The sequence below is a fragment of the Armigeres subalbatus genome, chromosome 3 (assembly GCF_024139115.2).
Source record: "Armigeres subalbatus isolate Guangzhou_Male chromosome 3, GZ_Asu_2, whole genome shotgun sequence".
Lineage (NCBI taxonomy): Eukaryota > Metazoa > Arthropoda > Insecta > Diptera > Culicidae > Armigeres > Armigeres subalbatus.
Window position 1 is genome coordinate 182,894,656 of NC_085141.1, and position 22,821 is coordinate 182,917,476.

The 22,821-nt window shown below is 36.3% G+C and overlaps 1 protein-coding gene and 1 long non-coding RNA gene across 2 annotated transcripts in view; one reads left to right on the forward strand and one right to left on the reverse strand.

Annotated features, from left to right (window-relative positions):
- Positions 1-22,821, forward strand: part of LOC134220093 (synaptogenesis protein syg-1) — a 577,445-nt gene that overhangs the window by 26,197 nt on the left and 528,427 nt on the right. The gene's annotated exons all lie outside the window — the stretch shown is intronic.
- On the reverse strand, positions 12,107-12,752 carry LOC134221371 (uncharacterized). The gene is made up of 3 exons (XR_009982346.1): positions 12,690-12,752; positions 12,440-12,526; positions 12,107-12,378 (listed from the first exon to the last, which is right to left on the reverse strand). It is a non-coding gene; the product is annotated as an uncharacterized LOC134221371 (long non-coding RNA).

Genomic DNA, 22,821 nt, shown 5'->3' on the forward strand with positions numbered 1-22,821 from the left:
AACAGCTGATTGAAAGGACAGAGGACAGTGCAGTGGGGCTTGACCTATAATGAATCGCCCACCAATCAGTTAGACGACAATTTTTTACACAATATAAAACAAGTCGGAAAATCAGAAACATTGAGAAGGACTAGAAGGAAGGAAGTATATTAGAAGGGACATCAAACTAAAAATTGTTAGTAACAGATATTAAAGTGTGTGTAACTAATATTAATAATAAAATTGAATTCACAGTTTGATCATCCTGTGCGAGGATCGATTTCGAAAACGGTTTGTTACTCCAAATCCGACCGTCCAAACACTCGCCATATCAACTGTCATACAAACCTGAAACGACCTGTGCACGATAAGCCCCTATTTAAACCAGCTCAAACCATCGAACGACACCCAAAATATGAAACACAATCGACTGAGCCTGGCGGAGCAAAATCATTTTTGAACCGCCCTAATTTTTAGTTAGCTGCTATCGGTGCCGGTGTTTACATTCGCTCCGCGATCAGTTTTTAATTGGTTTTTTCGGGCAAAAATGGCAAAAATAGCAGTTTAAATTAAGTTTTCGGTTCAAACAAGTGACTGATTTCAAAAAGTGATGTTTAATTTGCATTCGATCAACATTTCGGGCTGTTCATGTGCGGAGAAGTGAGTAAAAACTTGATTTTTTCAATGCCCTTTGAGAAGAAGTGAAGTGCAGTGATAAACCCACCAAATCGCGAACGGCTATTAAATTGGCACGAAACTGCTGTTTATGATATAATTCGAGCCGAAATACATAGGACTCTTTAAAGAAACATGTTCATTGTCACGGGAAGTGAATGAATATGCTGTGAACAGGTTAGTAATTTGAATATTAAACTTTTGTTCGATGCTGTTCGATGCTTCCGAATGTTGATGGGAGAGACGTGCGGGAAGTGTGGGGTTGACCCGTGGAAAGTCCGGTGCCATATTGACTGCCACCGTGGTACTCTTCCAACTATGTCCTTAAGTCCGTCTTTAAAAATTCTTTCTTTCGCCCTATTGACGACATCTGGCTTCCATGTGTACAATTACAAGAGATATTTTTCTTGAATAAAACGATTATTGTTCTGTACAATTCGAACACGAATGATAGACTTTCGTTATTTACTTATGTTGGCAAATTGAACGTCAACTGACGTCCCTGTCAAAATTTGAATAAAAAGCTTCATCGAGTCCGTGTTTGGATCTTCGATTCTCCTATTGCACAATAGGAAAAAAGGAGGTATTTTTGGCCAAAATTATGAATCCTGCAATAAATCGTGGTATTAATCATAAAAACATAGATAGAAACGAAAAATATTTTTTTCGAGCCTTTAATGGGGTATGGGACCAATTTTTGGCGTAGTATCGATTTTAGTCATATTCTACAAAACCAACGGAATTTTGTCAATTTTTTGGCTTGCAATAAGCCCGCTTGATGCTGGATAAAATACGAATGGTCATATAAAGGGTTTTACTGTATATTCGTGTCACAGACAAATGAACGCAACACAGTTTTCCTAAAATGATCAAAAAAGCACTATTAGCTTCTGGTGTTGAAAATTCACTGAATAAAACTTATTAAACCAGCAAAGGAGAGTAGACCAGATTCAATTAGCGTCATATTGTGACATCAACGAAATGGAATTTCATTTATTTGATATTTCCATAAGATTTCTTTCATAAATATAAAAACGTATTGTGACAAGGAGCTATTTAACACACTACTCATCCACCACTTTATGACACGTTATGGTTAAATCTATAATTCGCTTCTATTATGTAGTAATGTCAAAATTGTAAATTTTGAACCCCTTCCCTTCTACTGCGTGACGCTTTTTATGTGTTAGTTGATTTTTTCTTGAATTAGGCTCAACGTTAAGACATAACCCTCCCTCTTCAAATGTTATGTAAATTGTGTTCGTCACCATTTTCAATTGAAGTGGCATTATTGAGTAACTCAGATGAAAATTGAAAAATAAGAAGTTTACCAAAACACCTGATTAATCCTCCTAGCGGTAATGTTATCTTTCTCGTACATTACAAGAAAATGTATTTTGGCCATAACTTTTGAGCCCATAGTCCAATCCAGCCTATTTCTAATGGGGAGCAATGGAACAACGTTCTCTGACGAATGAAACTCGTTGCGAGTAAATCGGTTGAGTGTAATTACACTTAAGTGCCTAAAAAATAGTTAAGATAATTTTTGCTCACACACATACAGACATTAACATACACGTACACACAGACATCACCTCGTCGAACTGAGTCGATCGGTATACAACACTATGAGTGTTTTGGCGTTCTTTTTAATGCTTTTGGAGCAATCATATAGCTTCAATGTATGCTTAGTACACGAGAAAGGCAAAAATAGGCATTTTTAAAAAATCATGTATCTTACAAAGTTGTGAATTTGGGCAGAATTTTATTCATGGTCCTCAAAGCTTAAGCGTTCAATAGTATAGTGCATGATGTTTTACTGCGGGGTACCAAACTGTTTTGTTCGTTAAAAACTGCGTAAAATATGCTTTTACAAAACTACTTAAAACTAAATTCTGGACGGAGCTATTATTACATTATCAAGCCTATTGCATAGATCTGTTTAAGAGCTTTGTAACGATATATAAATATGTTACTTTTGAGACGAAAATATGGCAAAGCTGGCCGATTTCCCAAAAAAACGTAAAAATATCATTTTTAGGAGGGGCTAGCTTGAACGCCCCCCACCCCTCTCAAAAAAATCTTAAAAATAAAAACCGTCCTGATTATAAAAATATAGGTTATAAGTTGTGTATTCATCACATTTTACTCGCTCAAATCGAAAATTGGTCTTTTGGTAGTTTTGGCCACTCCTTTATATGAGGCTGTCCTATTGTGATATTGTCACGAAAAATTAATTTGGTGAACAGTGAGCGATCTTGTGTCGTTTTGCACGCTGCGTCCATCTGCAATAAATCAGTATACTCAATCCAGTTGAAACCCGGAATTGGGGGCTAGCGAAGTTGGATTTTTCTCGCAATCCGAACGTTGAACCTAACTTCGGAAGTGGTGCGCTGTTTTCATATCGCGAAGCGCTATTCAGCGCACCACTTCCGAAGTTAGGTTTAACGTACGGATTGTGAGAAAAATCCAACTTCGCTAGCCCCTAATTCCGGGTTTCAACTGGATTGAGAATACCCAGCTGGTTCAAAAGGGTAGTGATTTCAGCCCAAAAGGGATGGAGACTGCAAACTGAGCAATAGAACTGAACCATTGTAGCAAAAACGTTTTCACTCATTTTATAAATTTGATGCTACTGCAACCGAAAGGCACCAATACTGGCGAATGAAACAAATATAAACAACTGAATAACAAAATAAACCAAACACGTGTAAACACAAAATTTTAAAATGACTCTTTCGAAAAAGATCGTATTTTCCTACAGGCATTGCTGACAATGGGAGATAAGAAGACCGCCTGCTGTCATAGCGAGAAAAAGTAGAATCATGGAAATTTTACACGGTGTGGTATAGGAAATGGGCCCTCCTTAGCCGTGCGGTAAGACGCGCAGCTACAAAGCAAGACCATGCTGAGGGTGGCTGGGTTCGATTCCCGGTGCAAGTCTAGGCAATTTTCGGATTGGAAATTGTCTCGACTTCCCTGAGCATAAGCACTGTTAGCACGTTTTCAACGCAATACACCAAAAATCACTGGAAGAAATCATTGTTCCTGATAGTGGGATTTTGTAACTTGTTTTTCAAAATACTTTTAAGGCAGAGAATTTCACTCAAATCTTTAAGCTGTCAGTGTCATTTTAACTCAAAATTTTTCAATCTTTCCGAAAAAAATACTTTTGAAACACGGAGAGGAGAGGAGGAAACACGGAGTACATTCGAAAAGGGCCAAAACTTATTAAGTTATCAAAAAAATCAATATTAAATCAGTAATATCTTCTAAACGGTGCATCTTAGAAAAATGTTACCGAAGTACTTTTTGCTTGCAAATTGGATGTACTTTCATAAAATTATGGTGACAAACTTTTTCGACTTTTCTTAATAGTTTTTTTGAAAATCGTTACTTAATTTTTTTTCATTGTAACCTATTTTTCTCCAGAACAACCCACTGCACTAGACAGCATTTTCAGTCAGCTATAACATAAGGATAATTAAAAAAATATTGACATGTAACTTTTAAGGGAAAATCTATATTTTAGTTCAAAATACAAAAACCAAAAATATTTTTTACCATACATATTTTCTCCATATAGCACCTACAATTGTCTAAAACTTCGCCGAAGACACCAAACTGATCAGACAAATCGTTTTCGAGATACAATTTTTTGAAGATATCATGTGCAGTTTTCATAGGCCCTTCTCATAAGTAAGGCTAGATTCAAAATGGCAAACCAAGTATGCATAACGGCGTTTTTCTTCCCCAAAAACTTGAATGCAAGGTTTCATGCAAATCAAAAAATACAAAAACTAAACTGGACAAATTTTCCACTTGTTCGTGGAATCGCTCACTTAGGAATTTCCACGAATTTTACGAGATTTCAACTAAAATTGTTCAGAAGTTCTATGTCAATAAATAACAAATTACGGAAAACCGTTCGGTATATATACGGTATATATTTCTTCAACGAAGAAAAAAAAAACGAATTTTGAAGGAATTTATTTGGATTTGCCTTTGTGTTGTCCATAAGTCGTTTGACCGAAAATCATTTCGCGGCCGAATAATATGTTAAGTCGAGAACCATCAAGCCAAATTATATTTAACCGAAATGAACGTTTGGGTGAAACGGTTATACAACGGAAGACAGTTTTGCCAAAAAATTCATTTCGCCAAAGAATAGCTAGGTAATAAACTATAAGTACGATTGTCGCTGTGGTTCCCTTTGTTATCGTCCCCAAACATGTTGGGTAACTATCTGTCAAAACGTACTGATTTTTCCTTTGTTGACATTTAGTGCCCTGTCCTCGCCAGCAAAAGATGTTTCGCCAGTGACGACAGCGACAAGCTTCCTCTATAGTTTATTACCTCTATTGGCCAAAGTGACTTACGACAGAGTTGGTAATTTTGCCGAAAAAGCACTCTTCTCTATCACGTCGTTTGGTTGAAATGATCGTTTGACCGAATAGGTTATAAGGTCGAATGATATGACCAGATTTACCACATTAGAAACTACGATAAAGAATCTCTATTCCAGCCCACATGAGCACGCGGAATAGCAATAAACATTACATAGATTGAGACGAGTTCGTTCTTTTTTCATTATTATTGAACTCGGAGCATGTTAATAATTGGCAAGAAATGCTTACTCAAAATAACACGTCAATATTTTGTATTCTGCGTTTCTGCGTTTTGGTTTTTTCCATACGTCTTTATGTTACATTAGGTAAAAATAATTTCCGTTGGATTTTGGAAGAATATTCTGTGCACATTTCGTTGACTTGCTGGTGAAAATTTCAAACATGTTTTCGAGAACACCAGAAAGGCATCCTTGCGGATTGAAGAATGGTCAAGATTTTTTTAAAAGGAACTCGAAGTTTTTTTTTTAAATCCGAAAAAAAGTATTTTCATTAGAAATCCCGGAAAATTGTATCCCTCGCAGAAATTCCAAAAAATTTCCGGTTGGAGTTCCAATAATATTTTCGTGAAAATTCAAAAAAAAAATCCCGGGGACTTTTCAAAAAAAATTCCCCTGCAAATTTCAAAGAATTCCCGTTGGAATTCGAAATAATTTGTGTTAAGTTCCTGTGGAAATTCCAAAGTATTTTTCGTGGAAACCGCAAAAAAGAAAAGTTTTCTGGAAGAGTTTTTAGAATACATACTTAGAATAATTTTCCTGCTCAATTCAGAATAATTCTCTATTGATGTCTTGGACAGTTTCACTCCGAAATGCTTGAGAAATTCAAAATCTTAAAGTCTTGCAAAACATTCCAGCAAAAAAAAAATAATGCAATAAAAAACGACGCCGGGCACATATCTGATCCCTCCTGTACCTTCTAGTCAATCTGTTACCAAAAGTTCTGAATAATTTCAGAATACTGTTATTTCGTTTGTGTCCACTTTGCACAAAGGTGCTGTATTTATTATTTTCAAAAAAAGGGAAGGCGATGTCTTTTTTCACTCTATGGAAGTTTTTTTTTTCAACGAATGGAGTATATATTCTTGTAGTGCTATTTTGTTCTTTTCAACGTGATTTTCAAATCACACAAGACAGAAGGATTTATTTGGCTTTACATAACTATCAGAGTTTCGTTTACTTCCATCAATTAAGTTAATCTCTTTGTGTCATTAGTGTACCTTTACCTTTCTCACAAAGAAGAGTACTTTTAACCAACCTTTTGTCATGGATGACTAAATCTTTATCATAATGACAAACAAGTTTTAGTGGAACACCCCACTCCAGAATTACTTCAAATTTCACGAGGAACTAACAATTAATTAAACTTAAGAGCCCTATTCATAACAGCTTGTACACAGCTTACGGCTATTTCCGAAGCATTCCAACAATGAACGCAATTGAATTCATAACCTTAAAGCATCCTGTCGCGCTTTGATTGCGTGCGTGCCGCGATAAAACAATGAAACCCGTAGTCTCAGTCAAAGAACGCGCCAGGTAAACGACCGACCGAAGTGCGCGTTGAAAGCATTCGCTCAATCATCCTCAGACATGACGCCGCGACCAACCAGTCTTCGGTATAGATGGCACTCAAACAACAGCGCAGCAGCGGTGGTTGGGCTTCATTTCGGGTATTTTCTGGTGCCATACTAAAAATCAACCCTCCGTCGGGGGTAAAACTCGACACAGCTTACGACAGGTAACGTGGTGAAGAAATTAGTTTATGCTTATCATGCCATCAGGTGACAGGCTCAATTGTGTTGTTAAATACATTCTCGTTAAATTATTCGTGCCAAACCCGAGTTGTTCTATGCAATATATCCACCAATTGCGGAATTAGGAAGGGCAATATGATTGGAATTAAAATTTAATGATTACGAAGCCCACTCAATACATATCGGCAACACATCTGTAAATATGTCAATAGTTCTAATTAATCTAATGTTAAAAATACACGTTTTTGTTACAGTTATTATTATTACTGACACGAATGCACCTTTCTGGTGTAAAATGTCATTAATAAATAAACAAACAAACATTATTATTATTATTTATTTTTATTATTAACTAGTCGACCCGGCAGACGTTGTCCTGCATAGTAGGCGAAAATGCGCGTTCTGAGCTGCCCATGCGAAATTTTCATACGATTCATGATTTTGGTTTTTCACGATTTACTCAACTTACTAATGATTTTCGACTAAAGAAATATCATATAAACCCGTCGGAAACTATAACGAATCTAACTGCTGAAGGAATTAATTAAATCCATTCAGCCGTTTTCGAGTTATGCGGATACGAACACAGACCAATTCATTTTTATTATATAGAATAGAAGACTAGTCGACCCGGCAGATGTTGTCCTGCATAGTAGGCGAAACTGCGCGTTGTGAACTGCCCATGCGTAATATCCATACGAATCTTAATTTTAGATTTTCTTGATTTACTCAACCTTACTCGTGATTTTCGCATGGGTAAATATCATATAAACCCGTCGGAAACGATAACGAACATATCTGCTGAAGAAATGGAAAAAGTCCATCCAGCCGTTTTCGAGTTATGCGGATACGAACACAAACCATTTAATTTTTATTATGTAGAAGATTAGTCGACGCGGCAGACGTTGTCCTGCATAGTAGGCGAAAATGCGCGTTCTGAACTGCCCAAGCAAAATTTCAATACGAATATTTATTTTAGTTTTTCACGATTTACTAAACTTTACTCGTGATTTTCGTAGGAAGAAATATCATATAAACCCGTCGGAAACAATAATGAACATATCTGCTGAAAGAATAAAGAAAATCCATCTAGCCGATTTCGAGTTATGTGGATACGAACACAGACCATTTGATTTTTATTATATAGAAGATTACTAACGAACATGGGAGAAAAAACTATCATCAAACAACAAATTTAAATAATCGATGGTTATTTTTTTCTACTTTCAGAGAGTACGTCTTGCTTGGCTGCTATGATCTTTTTTTAAACTAATCAGTGGAAACTATTTTGACACCATATGATTACTTTTGAATTGATTTGGTAGATGATTTGTGCACAAAATCAACCGTGCTCCGTTCCCCGAGCAAAAGCAGAAACTTCAAATCAGTAGAACAGGACTTATGTCACTTTGGGAATGTAGCAAGGTTCTGAAAAACTCCTTTGTGAATATGTATACTCAATTAAGTTGAAAACCGGAATAGGGGACTAGCTAAGTTGCATTTTTCTCGCAATCCGTACGTTAAACCCAACTTTGCTAGTGGCGCGCTAGTCTAATTATGGCCTAATTAGACTAGCGTCCTACTAGCGAAGTTAGGTTTAACGTACGGATTGCGAGAAAAATCCAACTTCGATAGTCCCCCATTCCGGTTTTCAACATAACTAGCGATACATTCTGTGGAGGAATTTGATTTTAAAATCGTATTGCAGGTAACCACTTTCCTTTGATGGGACTCGAACCCATGACCCTCATCGAAGGAAAGTGGTTACCTTCAATACGTTTTTCAAATCAAATTCTTCTACATAATCATCGGAGTTTTCCTGAACATTGTAAATAAAAAACATTGTAGATGGTGGCTAATACCCGAAAAATAGGCCACTAATTGAAATGTAACAAGGGTTAACAGTGTCATAATATCTTATGTCTAGTTATTGGAATCTCGTTTATTTCAACGCTGCGTAACTCGCATATTAGATCTATGAGAAAATATGAATACACCCTTCCGATCCTTTATGCCTAGCATCCGCCAGTGTCTTCACCTACTAAAATATTTGTTTTTCACTTTTGACTCGATCGGTATTGCTAACCTCGCTCGTTTGTTGAGTATACATTCAGGCGTAAAGCGTGGTTCCGAAAATTACCAAAGTTCCTGCATTCCAGAGCTTTATCATTTGTGTTCTACGCTACCAGTTCGTACGGAACGGTAGTAGTAGTTGCTGCTTAATCAAAAATCAACAGCAGTCTCTCAGTGCAAGCACGGAAAGTGGGCGATAGCACGAAACAGTTTTACGAGCCAAGAGATCAATAAATTTTATTTTCTATATCTACACATTTATGCCTTTGTTTCTGCCTTGTGTCTACACGGCAATCCAAACAACGGCTGACGGACGAGGCAATCGACGACCGGCATGCGATTGATAAATTTGTGCCGGTTCCGGTTTGCGGTTCGGAAGCAGGGGCTTTCCCAAAAGTGCCGCAACTGTGAGTGCAAACGAATGGGGCTCGCTGCAGTATATAGAAATCGGTCGCCGCCGGTTGGTTGCTCGGTTGAAACCGTAGAAAGTTTGCGGAGTCAACTGATCGGCTTTAGTGTTACTCGCAAATAAGACAATCAAAATTGAATAATGCTTTGGATTGCGGAATTTGGTTTTAATTTGATGCTGATATTTTGGGAAGATGTTACACAAGTCTGTTTCGCATACATACGCATTACCATTGACGACTTGCTAAACTAATACACTGAACGAAATAAAAATAGCATCACCATGCTTTTTACTAATATTCTATGGAATTATGAACAAATGACGGTAACTTCAGTTCATTCTTTTTTCAGCATATTCTAAATTTTTCATCAATATTTATTATATATACTATATATAATAGCCCTGTTTGTCTGTCCGATGACTAGCCAACCAAACGCAGCACGCGGGGAAATTCTTACCAAAAAATAAAATATTTGACACTTCAATTCTTTTTTACTATCAGATGCAAAAAAAACACTTGCCACGGGCGCTACTGCGTCCACAAATAAACTAGTTTTTTAATATTCTAGCAAAAGCCATTTTAAATTTGATGATAAAGTACTTTGTGATGACATTACGAGTCATTCTCTGCAATTACATCACAAATTTGATATTTTATAGACAGAACCGTTTTTGGTTCGAAATGCTCCCAGCATCAATTTTTGCATTCAACTTTTCTTTCCGTGTTAGTTGTTGACAACTGACTCAAATTCGAAAGAAATATCGGTGGTGATTAAACTAAATTGACATATCAACTAGCCCAATCGAAATTTAACATTATTCACGTTCCCAGCCTTTATCATTCAATGATACATTTTAACTAAATTACATGTTATGAAAACTCATATGTGAATATGTACGTTATGTGGAAGATATTGATTTGGAAAATATATTGGAGGTAACCTCTTTCCCTTCGATGGGACTCGAACGCATGACCCTACAGTACGTTAGACTGGTGCTTTAACCAACTAAGCTACGAAGGACCTCCGTCGGTCTTCGCAACCTAGCAGCTACTGAACGAGCTCGAGATTCCCAAATTGGACGCATAGTCAAATCACTCGCAATTCATTTCTCAAGCCAACCCTTTCACATGTGTATAGTACACGTCCACATTAGAGGAGTGTGAGTATTTAGAATGTCTGGCGGTTCTTGCCTACGCAATGCGGTCGGGTCTGAGCTTGACGACTGACTGGCAAATAGCTTACACAACCTCACTTGATCAGTTCAGTTGCTGATGAAGAATGTGTATAGCCGCCAGACATTCTAAATACTCACGCTCCTCTAATGTGGACGTGTACTATACACATGTGGAAGGGTTGGCTTGAGAAATGGATTGCGAGTGATTTGACTATGCGTTTAATTTGGAAATCTCGAGCTCGTTCAGTAGCCGCTAGGTTGCGAAGGCCGACGGAGGTCCTTCGTAGCTTAGTTGGTTAAAGCACCAGTCTAGCGTACTGTAGGGTCATGGGTTCGAGTCCCATCGAAGGGAAAGTGGTTACCTCCAATACATTTTCCAAATCTATATCTTCCACATAACGTACATATTCACATATGAGTTTTCATAACATTATAAATTAACGTCCAAGTCGGGTGGTTTAATCCCCGGAAATAGGCAATTAACTTTGATTGAACTAAATTACATGATTTTCTGTACGCATGACTGTAGCACCATAACGCATATTCAGGGCAATATCAAGGACTTATTTTTTGGAGTAATTATATAGCCTTTCGGTACACATTTGTTGTACGAGAAAGGGAAGAACAATTAGATTATAAAATAACAATCTCAAATCATTTTACATTTTTAGATTTATTCATGTATGAAAATAAGCAAATAGTTTCTCAACTTATTCTAAACGAATCTATTTGTCTATTAAATAATATTTTCTTTTTATGTTTCACTCCCAAGAGAGTATTTTATATTTTTGTTGTTTTTGGTTTATTATTTGTCAATACTACTCAATCTAAGAAATCAATATCGCTTAATCTAATAATTAAAATTTTTGTTTATCCTGAAATAATATGAGTTATTTGCTCCTTGTACATAAAATGGATATCCATTTACATTCCTTAACTCAATCAAATCTACACTTGGTGGTCAATGTCGATAGCTTCTGCTGCTGATGAATCGGAAGAATGGACACAACGGGGTGAAACCTTAAAGAAAGATTTCGAATAACAATTATGTATTATTATGATTGATAGTGTACGTATTATTCATGTAGGTACATATATTCATGCGACACATTTATAGTTATTAAATTAGGGACGAATATTATAATAGAAGTTATTGAAAGTTGCGATACAAACATGTTGCTTCTAGAAATTGAGAGAAATAAAAGAAATTACACAAACCTTTAGCAAAGCAACATATGTACACAATACGAGGCGATACTATGCATGTAACTTGTTTTAAATCCTTTAGTTTTAAAGGTATTAAAGTTAATAAATTACAATTACAAACTATTGTTATGTGTAAACTTTTTTTTATACATTTTTGACAGTTCGGATCTGACTGAGAGCGGTCATTTGGTATAGCGGACAGTTGGAATAAATTTGAACTGCACTTAAAGAAAAAAACTTTAGTTATGACAAAAATCGATTCGTAAGTTCTAACCAAAATCAATACATACAGAAAAAGCTTATAATATTTATTATGTATTGATGCTGCAATGCTGCATCCACTTGTTATTTATAACCTAATAAATAGTATGAGTTTTGGAATGTATGTGGATTTGCATGACATTTACTCAGTGCATTGAGCTGAGCATACTCTATAGATAAGTACATATAATAGTATGGATCAGAAACTCATATAAAAAGCCCGTATTTTGAGTGAAATTAAAACATCCCGGTACAACTTTCTTGTACGAGAAAGGCACAAATAAAAAGAAGAATAGAGTTGAAAAGCGACCTACTTTTTTGCTTACGGCAATGACGGTTTTGCTTGTTTTAGAAGGTGGAGCTGGCTGACTCTCAATCACTTCTGGTTCAGAATCCGGCTCAGGTTCAGACAGTTCTTGCTCACCGTAGATATCGAATAGCTAAACAATATTAGCTAATAACCATTAAATATTATACGAATAATATATAAAACAAATTTACCTCAGCTCCAGTTTCTAATTCGCCGTGTCCTTCCGGTGCCTCTTCCTTTCTGTCAAGCGGGGCGGAGCAGAGTGGATCGGCTTCGGCCTATATAAGAAAAATGTTTGTGGCACTTTTAATAACTTATTTTTGATTATCTATGTTGTATATTTCAAATTGCCTAGTTATCTTATTATTCAAATTTTATGTCTATCTTTATGTCTTTTGGGCATAAGCGCATTAGCCAATTGTATTTTTTACTAAACCTTACCTGCGTTTCAATATCCTGGTTCAACTCGGATGAGGAATACACATATTCTATGTCATAGTGTAGATAGAATTAAGTTATTGTTATTACATTACAAATAGAAAATTATAAATTTTACTTATGTTTTCATCGTTGTCACCATCAATTTCATCCAAATGCTCTTCGTTTCCCGTGTTTGAAAAATGAGCCATTTTGATTTTAATGTTTTCCGTTTTTTTAATGACACTGGAGAAAATCGAGCAGTGATCATTGTGAATTATAAGGCACCTTATGAAATTGTTAATGTGAACATAATAAAATCATAATGTGTACTGTACTGTTTTCGGTTCGAAATGCTCCCAGCATCAATTTTTGCATACAACTTTTCTTTCCGTGTTAGTTGTTGACAACTGACTCAAATTCGAAAGAAATATCGGTGGTGATTAAACTAAATTGACATATCAACTAGCCCAATCGAAATTTAACATTATTCACGTTCCCAGCTTTCATCATTCAATGATACATTTTAACTAAATTACATGTTATGAAAACTCATATGTGAATATGTACGTTATGTGGAAGATATTGACGTGGAAAATATATTGGAGGTAACCTCTTTCCCTTCGATGGGACTCGAACGCATGACCCTACAGTACGTTAGACTGGTGCTTTAACCAACTAAGCTACGAAGGACCTCCGTCGGTCTTCGCAACCTAGCAGCTACTGAACGAGCTCGAGATTCCCAAATTGGACGCATAGTCAAATTACTCGCAATCCATTTCTCAAGCCAACCCTTTCACATGTGTATAGTACACGTCCACATTAGAGAAGTGTGAGTATTTAGAATGTCTGGCGGTTCTTGCCTACGCAATGCGGTCGGGTCTGAGCTTGACGTTTTCTGAGCGACTTTTTCGACTTTTTCCGTTTTTTTAATGACACTGGAGAAAATCGAGCAGTGATCATTGTGAATTATAAGGCACCTTATGAAATTGTTAATGTGAACATAATAAAATCATAATGTGTACTGTATGCCAAACGAGTCTTTTGAAAGTCATATACACCTTATGAAATCAAATATTTTTCAATTTAGGTTGTATCATAAGGTAGCACTTATGAATATCAATATTTTTTTCTGGCAGTGCATGAGAACTTCTTCAATTTGAGAATCTTCTCGTCATCTTCTAACTCACATACTAATTTGTTTCTAGGAAGTCGTCTATGAATCGATTACATTGTTGTATGTACAACTAGTCTTATAAAGGGATTTAAAATTCACCATTCGAGCTAGAGATTTTTAGATTTTTTTTAAATTTGCGGTGACTGGCTGTTGGAATAATATTTCAAGGCTTTAATTATGAACAAAAGATATGATTAATATTAATCAAAAAATTCAATATAAAACACAATTGAAAAACGCTCGCTCACTTTTATAGACATTGAAATGGGACAGGATTACAAGTCGAATGAAACTTGTTGAGAGCAAATCTTTTGAGGATAAGTGCCCAAAGAGCGGGGTAAGCTTTTAAACGCATTTTTGGTTTAAACAAATTGTTTTTTAATCATAACTTCCAAGCCCATAGTGCGGTTGGGCCAATTTTCAACAGGAAACAATGGGACAGGAGTTTTAGTCAAATACAACATGTTGTGAGCAAATCGGTAAGAAATAAGTGTCCAAACTTTTACGCGTTTTGGTTTAAAAAGATTGTATATTGGCCATAACTTTCAAGCCCGATCTGGCTAATTTTCAATGGGAAACAATGGAACAGGATTCCCAGCCGAATACAACTTGTTGTGAGCAAATCGGTTAAGGGTAAGTGCCCAAAAAGTGAGTTAGACTTTTTTGCGCACAGACACACAGACACACATACACACTACACATATATATATACAGTATACACACACAGACATCACCTCAATTCGTCGAACTGAGTCGATTGGTATATAACACTATGGGTTTTAGGGCCTTCTATGAAGATTTGGTTTTGGAGCGAATATATAGGCTTTACTCGTACTTAGTACAAGAAAGGCAAAAACATGGCGGTTAGGGTTGCTCAAAAAACACTTTTTCAAATTTTTTGATGGGCCGCCCTCTTATTCGATTCGATTTGATGCCCTGATGCTCTGGACAAAATTTCAGCCAAATCGGTCAACGTTTGGGAAGTGCTAAACTCGTTGGAAGTTTATATGGAGAAATGTATGCAGCAACATCCAAAAACAGTGCTTTGCAGTTGGATGGCACAATTTACGATTAAGAAGCATGATATTCATTCAGTTCTTGTAGAATTAAATACAGAATGTTATGCTGAAAACCGCGAGAAAAACGGCCCATCAAAAAAATTGAAAAAAGTTTTTCCCATACTAATTTGAGCCACCCTAATGGTGGTGCTATTTTGACGTAGGACTACATCTATCTATTCTTTATTAGGGTGCCCTTTACGATTCCGAAAATCGGGGACCGTCACGAAAATATGATAGACTTTATACTTTAATATCTCAGCCGTATCTCGATGGATTTTTTTGGACCATTAGATCAAGGATGAGTCAACGCTTCTTTGTATTTATATGGAAATACTGGTTTTTAACTATTTATTATTGATAATTAGGAAAAAGTTTAGAAATAGGTAAACCAATCAATCATAAGCACAGACATCAAAATCAAGCAACTTGCGGATTTGAATCTAATCCTCAGTTTAAACAAAATTTTATGCAGCGCGGACGCATTAAAGGGATCGCAGCGGAGCGGACACAGCATCACGGTGGCGCTGGTTACAATCCATCGCATTGGTGGTGGTCCTCGGTTTGTTGCTGCAGATCATTCAACCTCAACGAATCAGCATTTTATATGAAGTTTTGAAGGGTTGACTACAAAAATAACACTTTTGCGATCCTGCGCCACCAGTGGCGATGCTAAAAATTGATTACAAATTGTGATGTCAGTTAGTTGTTGGAAAAACGCACTGGGGAAAGAAACTTGGTTCTTCTCAGGACCAGCATTTTCTGAACAGAAAGGTTCAATTGCCAAAATGGACTGTTTCGGTGGCATCGGCATGTGGCGTGGAAGCTTGGTTTCTGTTAGTGATTCCATCCATTCAAATTTACGGGCTTAATTTATTGAATACAAGAAAGCTGCTTTCCGGCGCGCGAGCCATTTTGATCGGGAGCAAAGAGCGCAGCGGTTTAACCATTTATAAGGCAGTGGAAACTATATTGCCACCAAAAAATTATATGTTTTTCTGAATTAATTGCATATTATTCGGCAACTCGGCCGTACGAAAACCATTTTTTTGTTAAATATCTTGGCTGTGCATATGCACAGCATATGTTTCGAAATGGACAAATGGACGAAATGTACAACTCGGCCGTACGAAAACCATTTTTTTGTTAAATATCTTGGCTGTGCATATGCACAGCATATGTTTCGAAATGGACAAGATATTTAACAAAAAAATGGTTTTCGTACGGCTGGGGGGCATGGAGTGCGATCCTCTCGTTTAATAAACAATGTGCACTCGCTTGGCTGTGGATATACAATAGTAAAGCGCATGTAGAGATTGGACAAATCAAGCATCCGAAAGATATTCAATTTGCAAAAAAGAGAGCTAACCGCGGTGGAGGTTGGTACTCGGATTCTGATGGCTTTTCCGCAAACGTGACCTTTAAGTGGTCTTGTTGTGTAGGGGTTATCACGCCTATCTAGAGAGTAGGAGGTTGAGGGTTCGAGTCCCTCCAAGACACGTGGATTCTTTTTCGCAAATTTAATATCAATTTGTCCATTTCGAAACATATGCTGTGCATATGCACAGCCAAGATATTTAACAAAAAATGGTTTTCGTACGGCCGAGTTGCCGAATAATATGCAATTAATTGTAATCAAGTGTCGGTCTTTCACCGTCATTAGTCGTCTGAGTACACGCGACCGCTTACGTTAAAGGCAATCAAACTCATCAAATGCTTTAGCCAAGCAAGCCTTTGGCACAGCAGAGTGCGATTGAATTCGCATTCTATACCGTCCCGCCCAGACAGTTACTGGGGCATGGAGTGCGATCCTCTCGATTAATAAACAATGTGCATTCGCTTGACTGTGGATATACAACAGTAAAGCACATGTGAAGATCGGAAAAATCAAGCATCCGAAAGATACTCCATTTTCAAAAAAGTGTAAACCGCGGTGGTTGGTACTCGGATTCTGATGGCTTTTCTCCAAACGCGACCTATTAGTGGTCTTGTTGTGTAGGGGTTATCACGCCTATCTAGAGAGTAGGAGGAGGTTGAGGACTCGAGTCCCTCCAAGACACCAAATTTCATATCAATTTGTCCATTTCGAAACATATGCTGTGCATATGAACAGCCAAGATGTTTAACAAAAAATGTTTTCTGTTGATTAACAAGAGCTCTACTTTTTATTTCCCATGTAGTGGCTATATTTGCTACCTAGTAACCCCCCAGATGAATTTGAGCCATTGAAAATTGAAATGTCAATTTCAGAACGGTTTTTTAAGAACAGATCGTAAGTTTCGAGTGGAAGAAGGATTTTCAATTATAATTGAAAAAGATATGCATATGGTTAGGGGTGCCTCTAATCGAATAAAGTTCAACATTTCAACCCATGAAATGCTTATGGGGAAAGGGGGTAATTTTCTTACGTTCCAGATAAAAAAATGTATAAAAAAATCTTATATTGAAGGAGGGGGGTTAAAACCCCAGAAAATCCCTAACGTAATTAATGTACGGCCCCTACATGTCTGTGACTGTCATAAGCGCCCGACATTTAAATAAGCACAATCGGAGTATCAATGTTTTCTACCTGAAAACAATGTTCAAAAAGTAATCTTGAGCCTTTTTAGCCAGTACAATTTGTGATCAACTAAATCGGACAATCATAAATAAATTGATGAAACAGATTTTATTGCCCTATTTTTCATAGCACAAAAGTCACTCAAAGTGAGGATTATCTGTCTTCCCGTCATATCGAATTCATTTATCAAGACATGTATTTAATAGCACGGAAATTAGTTGAAATGCTCTATCTCCGTGAAAATATTATCATCCAACCATTCAACCTATCATTGCGAAGCGATGTGACGTCCTGCCCTGCACGTATGAACATCGTTTACAACGTTTTATAGTGGCACATCGGCCGGAAAATGGAGCGAAAGGAAAAGTTAAAATCTCTCATCCTTATTTCCTGCCGTTTCCATTCATTTCCTATAAACATTCATATGATTTAATGTATTTCACCCCGCACGACATCATCATAGTCAACGTCTGTGGAGCGGGGAATGGATCCGACCATCCGTTCGTCTGACCGACCGTCCGTTGTCCATTCAAATAGGGAACGATGGTATAATAAAGCCACTTGGGCCTCAATTTAGCAGTCAAGCATTTCTCTGGTGTACACATCATATAATAAGTGATAAAAAATATGAGAATTTTCTACTAGGATTATGACAATAAAACATTAATAATGATAATATCACTAAATTCGCTATCAGGTTGATCATTTATAGTAAGAGTAAATTGTGTTTGAGCTATTTCAGTCATCCTCCATAAATGATCTAAGAAGGTCGAAAGCAATCTTTAAAATATATGAAATTGAAATGAATGTGTGCGTTAATAATCACTCGCTATCGGAGAATCCACAATATATTATGCCATGTGAATTCATATACAATATTGGGGAAATGCTTTAGTAAAAAAATATTTGTGCCACACATAAATAATATGATTGGCTTTTTGTCAGTGTACCAGCATAGAAATTTACTAGAAGTTATCACAAGAATTTATTTTTATGAAATTGTATGCGAAAGATAATATATGATTTTTAATAAATAAGGCCGTTACAAATATTGTATTTGAATTTTGTCCTACTGGTCTCCGAAAAGTCAAAGGGGGATAAAAAAAAATAAATATCAAAATGAAAAAATCAAAAACTCCTCGGATTTGTTAAAGAATGTTTTGAAAAGCCTTAAAATTGTCCAAATTTTATTTTGTTGCCCTCAAAATATTTTTTCAAATAAAAATCCGAGGCCCCCTCAAATAGGGAGACAAATATATTAAATATTTGTATCGCCCTAAAATTAGTAAATTTTGATGGAAAAATATTTTTAAATTGCACAATAATTAGCTAATATTGCCAACAATTGTAACTTTAAAATTTTAAACAAACATCTCGCTACGTTGAGCCACTTGGTCGCTTTTTAGACCATTTTCTCGCACGTGATATAGTTACCGGTCCGTATTCCACCCAGCTGATAGCCATCCCAGACATTTTGTGCGGTATGTGAACACGTATGTGTGTCAAACAATGCATGTTTTGTCTATCACCTGCTGCGCTGCCTGCCATAGCATTTTTCCGTGAAAATGTATAGGCATGATTCCGGAATGCAATGCAGTACCTACCTATTTGATTCTGTACTCTGGTATGGGATAAAAAAATACCAGTGCTTTTTTTTGCTGTTGTGCAACCCAAAATAAACTAAACAAAACTTACGCGGTTCGTTTGACCTTATGCCAATGCTGAGAGCATTTTGAATAAACTGCGAATATGTAACAGCATGGGCATTCCTTTATGTTCATCCACTCGTTTAAAATTGGAAAATTGCATGTCGTCATATGTATTACTTATGATTGAATATCTATTTAAAGAGCGTCTAAAATAAAAAATAGCAGGTCGCGTTACAAGCATTATCGCTATTAATAAACATGTTTATGTTTTATATAAACTAAACAATCAATTTTAAATAAAAAAAAAACAACCTGAGGTGAAATAACATTCAAAACTGACGCAGAATGATCGTTCAGTGTAGTACTATTCCGATTTACAATAGTCTTAATTTTTTCGTTTTTTGTGTTTATTTATCCTATTTTTTTAATGATATTATTCATTAATCTAGTTAAATATTAATTCTGTGGATATAGTCAATACCTTGAAATAGTATTTCAATAGTGACTTGGTTGATTCAATATTTTACAATGTTATTATCATAGCATCAATCCATAAACAAATATGTATAAGATACAATGATGGGCAGATTTTTTGGGTTACGTAATTTATAAAAAAATCATAATATATTTTTGTTGATATAGGGTAACCGTACCCTTAGTGGAGGTACCACCAATAGTAGGGTGGCTCAAATTAGTATGGGAAAAACTTTTTTCAATTTTTTTGATGGGCCGCCCTCTTATTCAGTTCTATTTGATGCCCTGATGCTCTGGACAAAATTTCAGCCAAATCGGTTAACGTTTGAGCGGTGCTAAACTCGTTGAAAGTTTATTTGCAAAAATGTATGCAGAAACATCCCAAAACAGTGTATTGCAGTTGGACGGCACAACTTACGATGAAGAACTATGATACTCATTCAGATCTTGAAGAATTTAATACAGAATGTTATGCCGAAAACCGCGCGAAGATTAGAGTTTTCCCTGCTAAGTTATTAGCATTTCTCTGAAGTGGGGTTTGAGCAAATTTCGTTTCTTTTACCTTTGAAAAGAAATAAATTCACCCCTACAACACTCCAGTAAAATGCTAATATCTTTGCCTAATAAACTCTAATCTTCTCGCTGTTTTCAGCATAACATTCTGTATTTAATTCTACAAAAACTGAATGAGTATCATGATTCTTGATCGTAAATTGTGTCGTCCAACTGCAAATCACTGTTTTTGGATGTTTCTGCATACATTTTCCCATATAAATTTCCAACGAGTTTAGCACCGCCCAAACGTTGACCGATTTGGCTGGAATTTTGTGCAGAGCATCAGGGCATCAAATAGAACCGAATAAAAGGGCGGCCCATCAAAAAATTTGAAAAAGTGTTTTTTGAGCCACCCTAACCAATAGTGAAGGTAGTGGGGTTTTAATGAGATTTACCATATTTAAACATTTTACGACGGTTTCAGTTGATGCGTCGTGCTTTAAATATCCTGTTAAATAAATGCAACTTATCTTAAGATTTCGCTTGAAAAACTATTGGAAACAATGATTTTCCTTAACAAAATTGACTCCCTTGCACCTATAGTAGTGCAACTGTACAAATAGTGGCGAGTCTCTCAAACCAATGGTTAGCACCACTATGGGAACCAAAATTAATTTTTACCGTTACTAAAGGAACAGTGTACCCATAGTGGTCTAAGCAATATTTGGTAATTGTTGATGTTAAATGGCATCTATCTCATTTTTGTTAGCAAATTTATTAGTTTTTTCTATTGACTAAGATATTAAAGCTTTAAATTATCAATTATTAAAATATCAATTTTTGAAAAATATTTTCTTTTGTGGATCTACTTTTACCTCCACTATTGGTACCGTTACCCTATACTTAAAACACATGATTAGAAATTTGCGTAGTCTTACCCCACTAGAAGCGTACTCTTACCTTACCGGTGGGGTAAGATTGCGTTTTCAGGTGTTTTGCAATAAGGATCTAACAAAAATGAATTTCAATAATTTCAATATTTTTTCCGCTGGGATATTTTTACCGTGATATTGTGCCACATTGCATAGCTCGACAAACCATGAAGTGATATATGAACTTTGGAAAATTTTGCTGCCATATCCATAGAACTTTTTCATTTGTTTCGCAATGCAGAGAATACACTATTTGAACACTCACTCAAGCTTATGGAGCAAAATGTAGTCATGTAACTACCGTTCTAATTTTGTTTTTTGATTATAGCACCAACATGAATGTTATAATGGATTCCATGCAACTCATTTGAGTCGCATAATGGTCATGAAAGCACCCATTTGATTGGCATGGAAAAGTATGCCGTTTAATCAATCAAACACGAACTGTAAAACCCGGTATTATGATAAGGAATTGCAAACATGTTATTCATACTATATTTCCACCTACCACTTCCAATCCACCGCGGAACAAAATTTAAAGGACCGCGCTTTAATATATTCTAGAAGAAATCATCATGAGATGGGATACCTTTTCAGCGTCAGTTACCCTACTTGATCGAAGGCACTATTTTTTTTGCTCAAGTAGGACTTTATCTTCGTATGCCAGAGAACCAATTAGTTTCATACCAGCCGACCAATTTTAACTGTGTTGAACTTGATGAAATCCCTTGAGAAATATTTCCCACCTTCTTTGCAAGACATGTGCATATGGGAGCCTTGCCCTTGTTTGTTTTCATTTTAGAGCTTATTTTATATCCTTCACTGGGATCCATGTCAAACAGTTCTTTGGAATAAGGTTGTTTTCTGAAGAAAACGGATACACAATCATCAGAAGCGTCGTGCATTTATTTGAATAGGGCAAATATATCTTCTTATCGTTGATGCTTCCAATCCATCTTACGGATGTGGAGCGTCTGTCCCAGAATGTGGCGGAATATGTGTGTATTATTGTGTCACGCATGGTATCTTTCATCATGTAAGATAAACCCCGGGTCACACACTTCTCCACCACCAGTTCTATTATAATCAATGGAAAGAAAGACCCTCTGCCTGGGAAATAGTTCGAGAGGACCTATTACAGAAGAGCAAAAAAGCAAATAAACCCCATCGTTGTTGATTGATCGGAGTGGAGATTATATGGGGACTTGAGCCTTGTTCCTCAAATCAGTAAACAATGGGATCAAGAATTTTAAGTTATTTTCTTGTTTATGTAGGGTGAACCTTTTTCGTTCTGTGATGTCGCTTCTATTTTGTTCTCGACCATATAACAGCTCGGATTTATGGTCATCTATCGCATACTCGTTGCCAATGGCATAGCATAGCGTTGCGCGAACCCTTGCACAAATCGTTGAAGGGTTTTAAGATTTTGTCAATAAGTCTTTTCTTTGGCATCGCACCGTTCAACCGTTCCATTGCCGTATCGCAGCGTAGTATCCATCAATCATTTCCACACTGTCATTATCTGGCAAGGTTAACGTAAAAAAGGATTTATTTTTTAACTATGTTTGTGAGGAAAGAAAAGAAAAAGTTGTACTTTGAAAGTCCGAAATCAAGAATGACGCTATGAGAAATAGAACATGTTTATATACCCGTTTTTGGGGTAATTAAAAACGACAAGTCTAAAGATCTATGGTAGAGATATTTTTGTGTAATGTGAATACTAAGAATATTTCTATCTATTTTCTGGAATTTTCAGTCTGAAAAATATTCAAACGGGTTCACATTTGCATTGCCTGACGTTTAGGCCTGTT